Here is a 17727-nt window from a genome sequence, read left to right on the forward strand (position 1 = left end):
TTTAACCCTTGACCAATTGCTATCTACTCGCTGGTAGTGTGGTGTTGTGAGAAAAATTGAGCAACTCCTAACTGCTGGAAAATGCAAGCTTGAAAATGTCCAAATATTTTTCAATTTGATGTATTTTAGATTGTTTGAAAGATACTGATATCAGGATTTGCTGTACTTGAGTTGGGAGCCGTTTACCTCAGCTGGCTAGACAGTTAACAACAAAGAACAATACAGCACAGGAACAGGCCCTTCGGCCCTCCAAGCCCGTGCCGCTCCCTGGTCCAACTAGACCATTCTTTTGTATCCCTCCATTCCCACTCCGTTCATGTGGCTATCTAGATAAGTCTTAAATGTTCCCAGTGTGTCCGCCTCCACCACCTTGCCTGGCAGCGCATTCCAGGCCCCCATCACCCTCTGTGTAAAATATGTCCCTCTGATATCTGTGTTAAACCTCCCCCCCTTCACCTTGAACCTATGACCCCTCATGAACGTCACCACCGACCTGGGGAAAAGCTTCCCACCGTTCACCCTATCTATGCCTTTCATAATTTTATACACCTCTATTAAGTCTCCCCTCATCCTCCGTCTTTCCAGGGAGAACAACCCCAGTTTACCCAATCTCTCCTCATAACTAAGCCCCTCCATACCAGGCAAGATCCTGGTAAACCTCCTCTGTACTCTCTCCAAAGCCTCCACGTCCTTCTGGTAGTGTGGCGACTAGAACTGGACGCAGTATTCCAAATGCGGCCGAACCAACGTTCTATACATCTGCAACATCAGACCCCAACTTTTATACTCTATGCCCCGTCCTATAAAGGCAAGCATGCCATATGCCTTCTTCACCACCTTCTCTAGTTGGTTTGTAATGGTTTGTAGTTGGTTTGTAATGCAGAGAGACGCCAACAGTGCGGGTTCAATTCCTGTACCGACTGAGGTTGTTCATGAAAGATGAACATTGCCACTCACTTGAGGTGTGATCCTTGGGTTAAATCACCAAAAGCCTATGGTTATCTGGAACTATGGTGACTTTACCTTATCTTTACCTTTGACTTCAGTTGTTGAGTTTGTAAATGCTTAAATTTTGGAAAAAGCCTTGTTTATGTGGATTGTAGGAATAGTATACGTAGTGTACATACATAAATTGCTCATCTGCACAGAAAGAAACAACTTGCCGAATTTCCTGCAGGACTGCAGAAGTACCTGATTACCACAAAAAAATTGAAATTTTCATTTTATAACAAAATAATGTCATGTCAGTTGTTAAGCACCAAACAGCGGGGGTGGTTAAAAAGTAAAGAAACAATGAAGTAAATACTTTGGCAAGATTTTTAAAAAAATGAAATTTCAGTATTCCAATAAACAGAGAACGAGGAGGTAGATTAGAAAAATGCCCAGAACTAGCATTCACAGTTTCCTATATTTAATCAGTTCTGTCTTAATGTATCTTTTCCATGTCTCCTTTGGCATTCAACTATTGATATTCAGCCTACTGTTTTAACTCACTGTTCCATATGACTGCAAATTATGCAAATGTTCCATCCCTTCAAATTCCTTCTCATGCCATTTTTCTGATTTTTCTAGATCAAAGTCATAACTCCTTTCTGAATTGCTGAACCTGTTTTATTACTTTCATACTCAAAAATAGCTGTTGAATCTACAAAGATCTACATGTAATATTAATGGCATATTATTATCACTTAGTTATTTGGAATGGTGCAATGTAAATAAAGCCAACTCTATTTCATGAGCTCTATGCAGGGTCAAATCATTAACAATAATGGACTGTGTGATGATTGACTGTAAATTTCTATTGTTTATGACATAGGCTCTTTGGTTGAGTTGGTTACTGCTCAAGAAGAAGTGCTCCAGAAGGCGCACTTCTATATTCTGTATCAGTCCAAAAAGGTCCATGTAAATTAACAACAATAAGGTTTTACTGAGTACTCTGACTGGTATCTCTTTTCCAAATGATACAAGTTAATACCTTACCACTTGTATGCCAGAGTTCAAATGCAGAATTAGGTGTCACTTTTTGAATCACAGTTGATTGGGTTAAGGTAAAGTTCGGACTTGTGCATTTGCATCTCCGTGCAACGTTTCCAGGTCAATCGGAGCCCACAGCAATTTCCGTGGTTAATTCTTTTATTCTCCAATCTCCATTATTGCCACAGGACTTCTTGCTGGGATGATTACATGCAAAAGATCAATATCGTACTGTTGATAAGAAAGGCATTTGTACACCATTGTTGGTAATTTAGGGGCTAAATATTTTGACAGTTGACTTACAAATTGTGCTGACTACTGATCAATATAAGGCAATATATTAATCACAAAAAACATTGAAGGAAACTCTTGCAAAGTGTTGAACTCTAAGCAATGAACAACAATCAGATTAACCTTTCTGAATGAATTTGGTCACATTTAATAATGTTCTTTTTCCCCCTATGGAGGTGCTATTCCTTTAACAAAATAAGCATCAGGTTTCATGATTTTATTTTATTTTATTTTATTTTATTTATTATTGTCATATGTATTAGTGTACAGTGAAAAGTATTGTTTCTTGCGCGCTATACAAAGTATGCCCTACATAGAGAAGGAAAGGAGACAGCGCAGAATGTAATGTTACAGTCACAGCTAGGGTGTAAAGCAAGATCAGCTTAATATAAGATAGGTGCATTCGAATGTTTGATGGCAGCAGGGAAGAAGTTGTTCTTGAGTCGGTTGGTGCATGTCCTCTTTTGTATCTTTTTCCTGACGGGAGAAGGTGGAGGAGTGTACGTCTGGGATGCGTGGGTCCTTGATTAGTAGATGGAATCAATAGATGGGAGGCTGGTTTGTGTGGTGGACTGGGCTTCGTTCATGACTCTTTGTAGTTTTTTGTGGTCTTTGACAGAGCAGGAGCCATACCAAGCTCTGATACAACCAGAAAGAATACTTTCTATGATTCATCTGTAAAGGTTGGTGAGAGTCGAAGCAGACATGTCAAATTTCTTTAAACTCTTGAGAAAGTAAAGGCGTTGGTAGGCTTTCTTAACTATAGTGTCAGCGTGGAGGGACCAGGACAGGTTGTTGATGATCTGGACTCCCAGAAACATGAAGCTCTCGACCATTCCACTTCGTCCCCGTTGATGTAGACAGGGACATGTCCTCCACTACACTTCCTGAAGTCAATGACTATTTCCTTCGTTTTGTTGACATTGGGGGAGAGATTTTTGTTGTCGCACCAAGTCACCAGATTCTTTATCTAAATGCTGAAAGTAATTTTTTAATAACCTGTCGTTATACCATGTGTGTGTCAAATGAGTTTCTACTTCCTGGAAAAGTAGTTGGGGTTAGGGAGAGTTTGTATGAATTATTTATATTGGATTTTGACTTCTCAGATAGCCAAAGTGTTATGTCATTCAATGGGGAAAAAACACACCCAAAATGGTAACTTAACAGCAGGCAAAAGGATTTGGAGTTAATAATAACAACTCTTGTGTATTATAGATCTAGCGAGACAAAAAGTGATAAGTACTTATGGTACAGAAAGGAATAAATAAAATGGAAACATACATTCTTTCTTGAAAAATATGGATGTGTGTACATTATAAAAAGATATAAGACACAATAGACAAACAACTGAGCTCCAAAAATACAAGAGGGTTGGCATGGATTTCAAAAGGGAAAGTCTTGTGACCAAGTTTAGTGAATTCTTTCAAGTAGTAAAAAGGGTAGGTAAAGGTAATGTTCTCGATGTACTATTTTAATTTTCAGAAGAAGTGATTCTCAGTAGTTACAAAATGGAATGTTGACATGATTAAATGTTGATTATAATTGAACATAATCCTTTTAAATGTTAACACAGTTAGTAGAATTGAATACCAAACATTAAATACCTTGAGGGAGATGATAAAATGCAAGAAAACATCAATAAACTTGCAAGAATGGGTGGGTGGTTGCAAAATAAATGTCAATTTAGGTAAGTGCGAGATACTCCATTTTGGCAGGAAAAATAAGGAGGTTACATGTTGCTTGGTTGATAACAGAGTTTGGTTAATAACGCTGTAAAGAAGGAGCAAAAGCATTCAGGGTACAACCATACCAAACTTTAACAATACCAGGGCAATAGGCCCATATAAGAAAAATATAAACCAAAGACTGGAGTTCATTTATAGCTGGATAGAATTGAAAACTTTGAACTGAACCTTGTTTAGATCACACTTGGAGTATTGTGAACAGTTCTGATCCATAGATTGTATATAAAAAATGACATAGAGGGACTGGAGATGGTACAAAGAAAATGTACTTTACCTTAGAAGAAATGTTTTCCAGGAGTTACTGAAGATGGATGGGGTTCCTACTGCTAGAAAAGAGAAGGTTGAGAGGTGACCTGACTGAGGTCTTTCAGATAATGGAAGGATTTGATCGGTTAGATGGAGAAAGAATGTTTATACTTGTGGGTGAGTCATAAATTGGGGCCATAAATATAAGATAGTCATTAATAAATCCAATCAGGAATTCAAGAGAAACTTCTTTATCCAAAAAGCAGTAGAAATGTGGGACAAACTGCATAGAGTAGTTGAATTGAATGGCAGAGATGTACTTAAAGGGAAGCTGGATAAACATATGAAAGAGAAAGGAATAGAAAGGTTACCTCTATATAGATTAGCTGCAGGGATGGATGAGGAGACACGTGGGTCACAAATGCTTGCATTTAACAGTTGGACCTCAGCCTGTTTCTGTTCTGCACTTGCAACGTAATAAACCAAATTTCTAAATATAAGATTGAAAAGGATTTGAAGAGTAGCAATGGAAATGTTTAACTGGGAATAATGGAATAAAAGTTGCTGGACACAAAGCGGTGATTTGGATGAGAGCCAACCTTAATAGATTTTTCTGTTTCTTATACTTAGATTTTAATAACAGCATGTAAATCTTTCTATTGTCTCACCATCTTGATTTGGTAATATATCACCTTTCTTTTGTCATGACTAAGTTAAAATCCTGGAACTTCCCATCTAACAGCACACTGGGAATACATATTCCATCCGGACTGAAGTGGTTCAAGAAAGTAGCTGACCACCAAACATTTCAGGGCAATTAGTAATGGGCAATAAGTGCTTGCCTTGATATTTTAGACACCCAGATCCCATGACTGCATAATATATATTTTTTAATTGTGCATGTATGCTCAATCATTTGTATGAAATTCCTCAATCCCCTCATTTAGCAGGGGCATCAACATGATTCCGGCGACAATAAAATAGCTGAAGAATGGTCTACAGATGAGATAAGCACTTGTTTGAAAAGCTTTGGCTTGCAAGTTCGTTTTTTTAACTTACCTGCTGCCATCTTTCACTTGATTTTATGATTATTGCAAATTCCAACTTCTCAAAATGGAGTTTCATTATTCACAAGTGCTGAAACATCAGCCACCACACCCTGACCATTCAATGCAACATGAGCTTTCCGTCAAAATAATTTGACTTTGCTTTTGGGTCTGAATAATGCAGACTGCATAGTTTTTTTTTGAGGGTCCAGCACTGTAAAGTTGCCAATTTTTGAAGATTTGAGTACGATAGGAATAAACGACTTTTTGACTTGTGAGCAGCCAGTTAGTATGGGACAACTAGCTATTTTTAATTGGCATGAAAGAAAGTGCATCAATTCAGGTTTTCTCATTTGCATATGTTATTTCCTGTCAAACTATATCCCCCTGTTTCCACAATTCCTCATTTGCCTCCACTGTGTGCGATTTGTAATGCTGCAATTATGTACATGCAATTCAAAGCAACAAGCTGCCCTCAAAATCCCCGGACCAAACAAGCGAGGGAAACATTTGGCTGCTGTTAATATAGTATTCTATTGATTAGTTGCAGCACCGGGGAGCTGAGTATAGTAAAACGTTTACACCGCAGGCAAGTATTTCTGCATAATCGCCAAGCAAGGTTAATTTGCTGCACTTATTTTTGTTGCATTTATAAATTTGCATCAATTTTGTGAACTGCTCAGGCCCTCAATGAAGCAGCTTATGTCAGGACAGTATTCACCTGTTATCACCAAAATTTTTACAAATTCTTATGTGAATTTAGTGTTTTCAGAGCACATTGGAATCGACAAGTCTTAACTCAGAAGTTCAATAAAATTTAGATTTGAGGTGATACATGAATCAAAGATCGTGTTGTTTGTATTTTACCATAGTTTCCCGGCGCATAATGTTTATTTGTGGTTGCAAAATGTCAGTGACAGAGGCTTGCGCATTGGTCACTTTCCTGTCTTTCTGTAAAGAAGGTGGTGTGGAAAAAACAAGATTATAAAATTTGCAAAATGAATATCAATTGACATTGATCAGTTGCTGGAATGTTATCTCTGCAATAAAATGAATAAAGATTCAATGGTCTGTTTACAGATTTTGGATTGTATTGGATTCCCAGCTTGAATATTGATATAATAATCAATTTACAAAAATGTTAATTACATCAACTTTTCAAATAAGGTTCCATGGTCAGACTGGAAACAATTGTGAAAATTTTGTTTTGAGCTTTCTTTTGGACATCATGGAGTAAACATGTTTTAAAAAATCATTTTGCTACTGGTTGCTGTGATGAATACAGATTGGACACATTATTCACCAGAAAAATATACTACACATATACCAAAATAAAGTTGCTAAAAATACTACTGATCACAGCGAAAACTCTGAAGAAACATCTGAAAGAAATAGGAGGAAGGAAATAAGAAAGAAAAGCAAACAAAAGAACTGTACGAGAATGGCAAGATACACCTAAAGCATTCAAGCTACGTTGCTGAGAAATTGTATTATTAGTGCACTTAATTACAGTCATGTTTAATTGTTCCATCCACTGTTTTATTGGAGATGTTTAGTATTTAAAATAAATGGTCCTCAACACACCTTAATGAAAATAACAAACTGAGACATATTGTGCAAAAAAAGTTTGGGATGCTTTTATACAACGCTTTTGACATAAGAAGTTTGCATCCACATCACGGAAGAATGAGCAGACAAAAATGTACACCAAATCAATATTAGGAGTGAAGTGAAGAGGTTGCGTTTCAGAATAGTCTTAAATGAAGAAAGGCAGACAAAGTGTGTAGTATGCAGGGTTATGTGTAATGTGCTAATGAGGCACCTAACACATCTGATGCGCGATTAATTCACTCGGGAGGCTGGATCGTACCCGGGAAATAAAGGCTTTTATTAGCAACAAGAATAGAGCATACTGCTTAACAATACAATCCCAGACTAAAGGGTCACTAGGAAGTGCAGTGACCTTTATACTCCTATAGGAAGGCGGAGCCAACCGGAGTGTACCACAGAATAATACCAACAGGTGGAACACCCCAACCCTAACCCCAACAGTAACAAGAGTAACATATGTACAAGTACCCATAGTGATAACCATCTATGGTTCAGTACCCATAGTGGTAACCATCTATGGTTCACCACAACATCATCACAGTAAGTGATGCAATGCCTCGTCGCTGTGCTGTCTCTTGTAGATCTTATGGCAAGGAAACCACAGTAAGAGATGTTCCAATAAAGTTTTTGTTTTCCAGCAAACTTTGTAAATATTCTATACTTGCTCAAAGCCAAGAACATTAAAAACCAATGGGATTTAGGGAAGGAATTTCAGAATCTGGAGTCTAAATGGCGAGGCATGGACTTTACTTGACTGCAGGATTTACAAAGGCTAGAATGAGTGGAATGGAATTTTTTGCAAGGGGTGGGTGTTGCATATGAGTAAGAGATTACAGAGATGGCAAAGGATATGATCGCAAAATATTCAAATGCAAAAGGGAGAAATTTTAAACTTGCAGCATTGCCGAAGTGGAAATCAATGCAGATTAGCAAGAACAAGTTTGGTGGATAAGCAGGGACTTGGTAAGTGATCATCTATAGGCTTTAAGAATTTGGATGAATTTAAGTTTCATGCATTTGCATGTTCTCTGTCTAAAGACAGTCCTTGGCTCATTGTTAGCTGATGGTTCATTCTAAGTTGTTTATTGTGGCAGATTTTGTCAGTGGTGGTTGCCATTTTCTTTGACTCTTTGGGCAGGTGAGGAAGTAGGTGCCAAGTCTACCTCCACCGGAATGGAAATTAAGCCCATGTTGTTGACAGTATTCTGACCTATCCAGCCAACTGAGCAAACTGTTTCCCTGAGCTAAATTTTTATGAAGAGAACATTTGGTAGGGTAGTTGAAGTGATTCAATGACCACTTGCAAAAGGGAATTGGACAAATGCTTGAAGGGGAGAAAATTATTGGACTACGGGAAAAGTGCAGTGACATAGCACTAATTAGTAAGAGTCAGCACATACATTTTGGGTCAAATGATCTCAGAGGCAGCTGAGGCAATTGCTGCATTTGACAGGAAGGCTCATGCAATGCAGCCAGATAAATCTGCATCAAGGAGAGGGAGTTAATATGCCATTTGGAGCATAAAAATAGGGAAGTCTTGTTACAATTGTACAATCGTTGGTGAGACTGCAACTACAGCACTGTACATAGTTTTGGTGTCTCATAATTTCATTGTAAGTCGCTCAGAGAAGGTTCACTAGGCTGGTTTCTGGGCTGAAGGGGTTGAGCAAGTTGGGCCTATACTCATTGGAGTTTAAAAGAGTGATCAGTGACCTTATTGAAACAGAAAAGATTCTGAGGGAGCTTAGCAGCATAGATGCTGAGAGGATGTTTCCTTGCTGAATCTAGAACTAGGGAGCACAGTCTTAAAATAAAGGTCCTCCTATTTAAGATGGAGCTGAGGAAGAGTTTTGTTTAGAAAGTGGGAACGAAGAAAGGAATAAAATTCAGCCTTAAATACATAGATTAAAACTTGCTGAAGGGAGAATGAATAATTCTCATGAGGTCAAACAATTCTCATGAGGTCAAACAATGTCTGCCTGATGCATGTATATTGTCCAGCTATCATTTTCATATCAAAGTGCCTTTGTTAATGTTGCAGGTGTTGAACTAAAGATGATTTACTACTGAATGAACACAGAACCTTGTATTGCATCAATTAGTAATTCAATACCTGAGACTTGGACAGGGATAATTGTAAACAATATTTACAATAGTGCAGATTCTGCACAGTGAACGAATACCCCTGCCGCCACTGTGTATTCAAAACTGCTTGGTATTTCTAACTCTACCACTACATCTAGGGGCAGATCTAACATCCAGAGCAGAGGGGGAGGCAGCCTGCTGATTGTTATGATTGTTATCTGAGATGATTTGGGCCACCAGAGAACACCTACCAAAGAACTAGAGGGCACCAGTCAGCGAAGATCTCCTTCTTTTGGGGCAGGTGCATCTTTCCTGCTGGAGTTGATGGGGGTAGAAGCAGAGGGGATTTGGAGTACACTCTTGGAGTGTACCAACCAGTGTCCCTGGGTGTTGAGCTGGTACACCTCCTCCGGATGATGCCCGGGGACTCTCCCAAATCTTTGAGGAAGAGGGGCATCTAAAGGGAGATTGAGGTACCCTGCTCCACTCTTGCCTAGTCATTGCTGGAATGCACCCATGGCTCGAGGGATCATGTGCAGAACTGAATGCAGATCAGGCACAAGCTGCTGGACCTGGGTCTCCAAGGCAGCCACCATCCTTCCAGTGGAGACTTGACTGCACTCACATGCCAGAGCCACAACATCAGGCAGAACATGGAAAGACATCTCCATCTTTCATTCCAGTTTGGTGACAGCTTCTGACAGCTCTGCCATGTGTTCCTCTTCCTGTCTCTGCATCTCAGATGTTTCTGTCATGATCAATTGCAGAGGCTCAAGATCAGACACAGACTCGGAAGGGGCCTGGTCTCCAGCAATCCTCCAAATAACAGAGACCTCGGCTGTCACTGCCTCCATCTTCTGTGGAAACATTTCAAGGTGGTGATCACCAGATTGTGACTCAGAATCTACTCTAGAACTAAGACTCACCAAAGTGAGTGTACCTGCACTAGTGGAGGGTGCAGGTGAACACAGCAATGTGTCATTATCGGATAGTTTCTTTGCCTCTTAGTCCCAGTGCCCCGAGCACCTCAAATAAGATATTTGCTTGTGGTCTTCCTCCGCCTTTTCTGGCTGGTAGCTGGAATAGAGAAAAGAGGTAATTGGTGATTAACTTGGCAGGTGCCAACGTAAAAAGTCATTGTCCCCACATTGTCAATCTATACTGGATGGACTCTCTCTGACTTTTTTCCGGGAGACCTACCTCTCTTTATATGCAGGAATGATCTTTGTCCTTATCAGCAAGCTCTGCTGGGAGATCTGGCTCTGCAAAAAGACCAATGGATTGACTGTGAGCAAAATGGATGAAAGAGCATTTCAGAAGCATGCATGCCTGATGTGTGTGCTGAGCTCAGTAAGGGATTAAAAAAAGGTTCGTGCAGGATCTTACATAAAATGTTGAGCTTCAAGTGGTTGGAAGACATGCAGTGCTGATGTTCTTTGTTATGTACAAAGCAGGTTCAAAACAACCAGCATTTCAAAAGTTATTTCACAGGATGTGAAGCCCAATAACGAGATTAGCAGTTGTAGACAGACCAAAAGAAATTTCTCGTCCTGCTAATAGGAAACATTTTGGGGTAGATGATTGCACCATCCAGGGAAGGTATACATATTTTGTATCTACATGTTTTAGACCTAACAGAAGCTGAGGGGACAGACAGCCAAGTATACAAAAAGGATCTTCAAAGGGAAACAATGATATAATTGGCAACGTTTTCATGGAAGCAAGGGGCAGATTCCATCCAGCAGCCTATGAGCTGGTTCTCGCTAGCAGATCAGAAGCAAGAGTGCAGAAAATCTTTTGTGAAGGCAGTTAAAACCCAAATCTGGGTTGAGCCAAGAAGAGATGTTCCCCAGAATAACTACTCAGTCATACACTGTGGTAACTATAAGCTGGCCTTTACTTATAGATCTATTGAATTGGATGTTGTTCGGGAAGAGGGGAGTCCTGAAAGAGTTCAGATTTCATGAATATACTTTGGATAAAAAAAGGGTAATTCCTACATAAACTGTGTGGGTGTGTTTGGTTGTTTCTTGTGCATAACTGTCTTGGATCATTATAGAGCTGTTCATATATATGTGTCTTTTCTTTATTGTAATAAATAGTCATCAATAAGTCTGGGCTGATTGCAGTTTTCACTGAATATGATGTGGAGATGCCGGTGTTGGACTGGGGTAAACACAGTAAGAAGTTTAACAACACCAGGTTAAAGTCCAACAGGTTTATTTGGTAGCAAAAGCCACACAAACTATCGGAGCTCCAAGCCCCTTCTTCAGGTGAGTGGGAATTCTGTTCACACTGGTGTAGACTTGCCCTGTTTGTGAACAGAATTCCCACTCACCTGAAGAAGGGGCTTGGAGCTCCGAAAGCTTGTGTGGCTTTTGCTACCAAATTAACCTTTTGGACTTTAACCTGGTGTTGTTAAACTTCTTACTGTGTTCATTGAATATCACATGAAGCCCCTTAGAGTGTTCCTGTAGACCAAACTACATGCCACCACAAACCAATGTTTGGTCTACAGGTTCCTTGCAGATAACATTATCCGGTTTTGTGACACCTTTCTTCTAGTAACGTGATACACCACTGTGGATTCTAATACCCGAGACTGTCTTTTGCCCTTATGAGAGTGTGAGTTTTGTGAGAGTGGTAGTTCAGATCATTCATTTTTTTCCTGCACTGCAGGGCTTCTTCTCTATTAGCCAGGGATGCTAATCTTCCTAGCGACCTCTTCTTAGGTTGCTTTGGGAAGATGATCTTCCATCCCTCTGAAAGATGATCTTACACCTTTCCTGGATGGGAGATAGCCTGGAGGAGAATCCCTCAGGAGGCCTCACTGAACAATGGAGCCGAGAGCTGTGAATGTTTGACAGTTTACACAACACCTATCCTGGCCTGCAGTGAGTGAATGGGGGCGCTTCTAAGTGTTGAATTTGCATAAAAACTGGAGCAAATTATGCTGTTTCTTTCAGCAGGTGTTTCAAAATAAATTTCCCACACTCTGTGCACTGCAGAGTGCACTAGCGTGAATCACTCCAGAAATCAGTGGGCAGGGCCTATTCCCGCTGGAGAGGCCAGCAGCATAGCGCTGAGCAGGCCACAACACATGCACTAATCTGTCAGTGTCGAGATTGGCGCATGTGCAGTAGTTCCTGTCTGCCCACCTCCCGATTTGCTGACCAGCTCGAGCGCTTGCCAGCCCCGTGACCCCCGCCAGCTTTGCCCCAACTCCCCCAGCTGGTTGACCGCCCCCCCTCGCCCCGATGGCTCACCTCCCTCCCTGTCACTCAGCCCGAATTTTAACAACAACAGGTTAAAGTCCAACAGGTTTATTTGGTAGCAAATGCCATTAGCTTTTGGAGCGCTGCTCCTTCGTCACATGGAGTGGATATCTGCTCTCAAACAGGGCATACAGAAACACAAAATCTTATTACAGAATACTGATTAGAATGCGAATCTCTACAGCCAGCCAGGTCTTAAAGATACAGACAATGTGAGTGGAGGGAGCATTAAGCACAGGTTCAAGAGATGTGTATTATACTTTATCTTTAAGACCTGGTTGGTTGTAGAGATTCGCATTCTAATCAGTATTCTGTAACTTGATTTTGTGTTTCTGTATGCCCTGTTTGAGAGCAGATATCCACTCCATGTGACGAAGGAGCAGCGCTCCAAAAGCTAATGGCATTTGCTACCAACTGAACCTGTTGGACTTTAACCTGGCATTGTTAAAACTCTTACTGTGTTTACCTCAGTCCAATGCCAGCATCTCCACATCATGACTCAGTCCAAATGCAGAGTGGCAGCAGGACCCGCCCACCAATCGTCTCCCATTTGGCCCTGCCCACTGATGACAAGTTTTCTTGCCATAAGGCCAACAAGAGAGAGGACGACGACAAGCCATTGCATCACTTACTGTGGTGATGTGTAAGGCGCCTCATTAGCATATTACGCACTTTATCTGCCTTTGTCCATTTAAAACTATTCTGAAATGCAACCTCTTCACTTCACTCCTAATATTTGCAGTGCAAGGGGGCTCGGCTGGCACTGCCAAGGTGGCAATGCCCAGGGCACCCCACCTGGCATCTGACACTCTGGGGGCCTCGATTGTCACCCTCCCTTCACTTCAGTGGGGTCGGACTGCCAGCTTCCCTCAAGTGGGGAGTTCTATCAAACCCGGCTGGAGTGCAATACTCTTGGTGGTGGGGGAGAGGCTAGCAGGCCCAGCGACTTCAGTCCCAGGCCCACTAATGATACTGAATTTGTTGGGAAATGAGCCGTTGAATACATTAGGCAGCTCTGCTCCAATTTCTGGCATAGAAATCATAGAAACCCTACAGTGTAAAAAGAGGCCATTAGGCCCATCGAATCTACACCAACCACAATCCCACCCAGGCCCTACCCCCATATCCCTACATATTTATCCGCTAATCCCTCTAATCTACCCATCTCAAGACACTAAGGGGCAATTTCAGCACGGCCAATCAAACTAATCCGCACATCTTTGGACTGTGGGGGGAAGCCGGAGCACCCGGAGGAAACCCACCCAGACACGAGGAGAATGTGCAAACTCCACACAGACAGTGACCCTCGCCGGGAATCGAACCCAGGTCCCTGGAGCTGTGAAGCAGCAGTGCTAACCACTGTGCTACCGTCCGGCCATGGAGTTGATGTCGTCGGAAATTTTGCACTGGAAGATGCGCGGAGGCCATGGCGCCCAGAGAGGAGCCCGCAAGATGGCCTCCGCTAGAGTTTTCCGGCCTGCTGCGCTAAAAGAGCAGCGCAGCGGGATGGGAGAATCACCCCCAATATCTGTGCATGTGTCATTTAAATATGGCACCCGCACCACCTACTCCAAGAGGTAATGCCAAGGTGGATGAAACCCTGTCCACCCCACCACAAATTTTGATGAGCTTCTTGATGCATAATTAATGAGCTCAAAAGCAGATGAATCTGATCTGCTGTCGCACAATGAAAATCATGCCAACTTCCCCACCCATCACTGCACTTTGTTTCCAGAATGGAAAATTTCCCCCACTATTTCTATTGGTGGGAAAATAAAAGTCCAGTGCTGAGATGCCATTGCCAACTTTGAAATTCATAAGCAGGGTAAACTTTTAAAGTGTCAGTGTTTGTAAAAATTGCCATCTTTAGTGACAAAGATAGTATGATTCACTGGAAGCCTGGTAGTTATACTAAAATTATATCTCTCTTATCTGCTGTATTTATAACACAATCCTTGACCTCCGATCCATCGATGCATCTGTTTGGAAGGTGACATTATCCATGAAAGCTATGTTCTGCTGTTCCCCAGCAATATATTTCATACATTGAATTCAGTGACAATTCTCTGATTTACTGATATTATTACTGTTTCAGTTTAGCGCTAAATATAATCAAACAATTGAGATTTGAATTACAGCATTGAGAAAAGTCCTTTCAAGGTGAATTCCTGATCTTGTTTGCCATCTTCGCTAATGATTTCATTTGAAGTGAAAATCGTCTGGGGCTCTCAGATGTGCGCACATTCTCATTTTTAATCATAAAATGTCTGAACTATTATGGACAATGAATAGCAATTCCATTGGGAGGGCAGAAAACATACAAAATGTATTTCAAAGTGACACAAGAAAAGCAAGATTATTTTGCTGAAAGCAGAGGTAGAGGATCTGATAACTGAGGAGTTACTCTACGTCCATGTTTGCAATCTGCTGATATCTATCAGGTGAAGCCTATTTGAAGATCTTTTTAGACATGTATGTTGCTCCTGAGGTGAATATACAGCATTACCCACAGGATTAGTCATCGATGGACCTCTGTTTTTCAGATACATAAACTGAATTAGAGCCATACCCTTTGTTGAACATTATTCGCATTCAGAGTAGAGGTTATTTGATTTCATTTCATTTGTATTTTTTTCTGATTCTTTTCACTTTGAATGATTTGTCAACTTTTTGAAACTCAGTTGAAGTATCTAACATTGTTCCATTTTCGTGCAGACTGCAACCATCATAGATTCTCCTTGAAAGGACTTCACCCTGAAAGTTGCAACTCCAGTCTCAAGTACTTATTTATCCTTTGCACAAGGCTGTGACAATGGCAATATCGACAAGGCAGAGAATTATAACCATGACAATTATGTCGACATAAACTGCAAGATACGAGTTAAAATCTGAATCTACCACAGTTTAGAATTATTCATTTTAGTGCAATTTTCTATCTTTGGCTTTGAAACAAGGGCTGTGGTATTTGCTTGGAGGAACCACATATGCATATCTCCAAATGGGAAATTCAGAAATAACAAGAAGGTGGAGGTCCTGTCAAATTTACCAGCAGGGTTTTATTAGATTATTTTTACTCCCATTTCCTACTTGCACAGTAAAATGTTTGAAGGCTGGCCAGGTTGAACAAAACTAGGATAGAAGGTCACATCAGGGGGTGGACAATTGAGGGGGAGAGTGGTTTGGAAATGGAGAAATTGAAGGGGAAGTATTGAGCCAAAACATGGAGGGAGAGATCACAAATAAGGTTTGATTGATGGATCTGGGGAATTGTACTCTTCCAGCCTCTCTAGTTCATTATTGCCGCATATATCATCCCGAGACTGATAGCCAGGTGACTGCTTCATTATTTTTTGCAACCATTTGACTTGAGTCAACAGAAGCAACTCAGTAGGATTTGGATTACATTGGGTGGACGTCCCCACCGGCATGTTTGATGGCAGCCAGAGTGGGAGAATATGGTGAGAAGCCCAGAAATTGGTTTCGGGCTGTGTGAATTCATCTTCTGCTGGTGCTTGGCATGGTGGGTCAAAGAACCTGCCAGAAGTTGGCATGGGCCTCATTTGCATCCTCTTAATGGGATGCAAACGAATGCCCACCCCTACTCAAGATTCTCCATGGTGCCAGAGAGAAAACAGGCCAGTGTGAAATACGTTCAGACAACGTGGCATGCACATGTTGAGACTGAACTAAATAATGCCTCGAGCTGCTTCCAGAGTTCAGGATGGAGGCCGCTTGGACCCTGGAATACCACAGCAGTGGGTATGGGGTGCATCTGCCGGCCGGTAGACTGTGCAGATTAGGTGGCCTTGATGGGGTTCATCTTCTAGTCTCAGCATATTCCAAGAGATCCATCTTCATTCTCAGGAAATCCACCTACCAGTCTGAGTTCCCAGACATCTGTCGTCAATGTCAGGAAGTCCACCTTCTTTCTTCAATGGTGGGTCAGTGATGTTGGATTCCTTTTCAATTTGGCTCGGGACACAATGGCAGACCATCTAGGCCTGCCCTGTCCTGCCGTGGCCTGAAATACCCGGGTGCATAATTATGAGGTCAGAGCCAGAGGATTTGGTGTGCTTTCTTGCCCGCCACCACAACGGGATTCACTCCACATTCCCATTCCCACCAAGGCACTGAGGCTATTTTTTTTCACAACCAATAGGAAAACAACTGAACTTTTACCTATGCCCTGATGGTAATATTGGACACTGACTGTGATTCCTTTATATAAGATAGTTTTCCTTCTGCCACAACATATTGGTGCAACAGCTAATTATACCATTAATTAACACTGCCTGGCTATGACTTTAATATTGTATTTCATAAAATGTGCTTTTTTTTTGTCTGAGAATCACTATAATGGATAAGATTGCCAATGAAATGACACTGAAATTATGCTGAATTCTGCATGTTTACTTTAGTCAGTCATATGCCAGACTTTCCCAGTTGTAAGTTGACATGTGCATTTGACATGTGTTCTGGGTTGCATGTTTCATTAGCATTGCAATTTGTAGAATAAACATAATTGGTTGAACAGAAAAGCTTGGTGGAATGAGTGCTGCACTCTGTGCCTGTGTTACTGGAAAATTATTTTTTATCATTTTAAATTAATTATGCAATTTAATGCTTTTTAATTGACTAAATTGAAGATTTGTTTGAATGTACTGTTAATGACCACATTATTTGCAATTGTGAAATGTAGCCAACAAACTACACACCATAAGATGACATTCCCATTCTATTTGATAAGCAGTAAGGCAGAAAAATTAATTTAAAGGCTTGTAGGTTTACCTGATGTCACTGCGGATATTCCCTTGCCAAATATTTGCTTCCAAGGGTGAAGAATTTTCAGCATAATTTGATATTAAGTTACAAAACAGAGGATAATAGCTGAAATGATCAAAGCATGATTAGATTGAGAAGTTTGGGTTACCAAGAACTGTGAAAAGAAAAGTCTAATTTATTGAACTGCAACCATCATTTGAAGCCCAAAAATTATTTCCTTTACATTACATAGTCAGTTTTTTGTTGATGCATATCTTTAAGGGTTCATTTTTATGTAGTTTTTTTTCCCCCAAAGCAGGCATTATTTCGGAAACCAGCTGTCAGTGAGCTTTGAATTTTTAATGTATTATTTTCATACTAATGGATTAACCATGGTGATAAGATTACTATAAGTTTATGGAAAAAATATTTCAGCTGCTTCCAGGAGCTCCACAGCCAGTGTACATTGATATGATTTGACAGTATATACTTAACAAAAGCATTTTTAACAAACCTTGACAGAAACAGAATATTTCCAAAAGTGATGTTACCAATAGAATTATGAAACACTGTGTAATAACATAAGTGACTTTGACACATTTATGTAAATAGGGCTTCTGTAGCATGAATTGATGGTTGCAGAACTATTGAATTAATGTTAATTGCATGATAAAGCATGTTACATCCAGTTTG

This window comes from Mustelus asterias, chromosome 17, assembly GCF_964213995.1.
Source record: "Mustelus asterias chromosome 17, sMusAst1.hap1.1, whole genome shotgun sequence".
Lineage (NCBI taxonomy): Eukaryota > Metazoa > Chordata > Chondrichthyes > Carcharhiniformes > Triakidae > Mustelus > Mustelus asterias.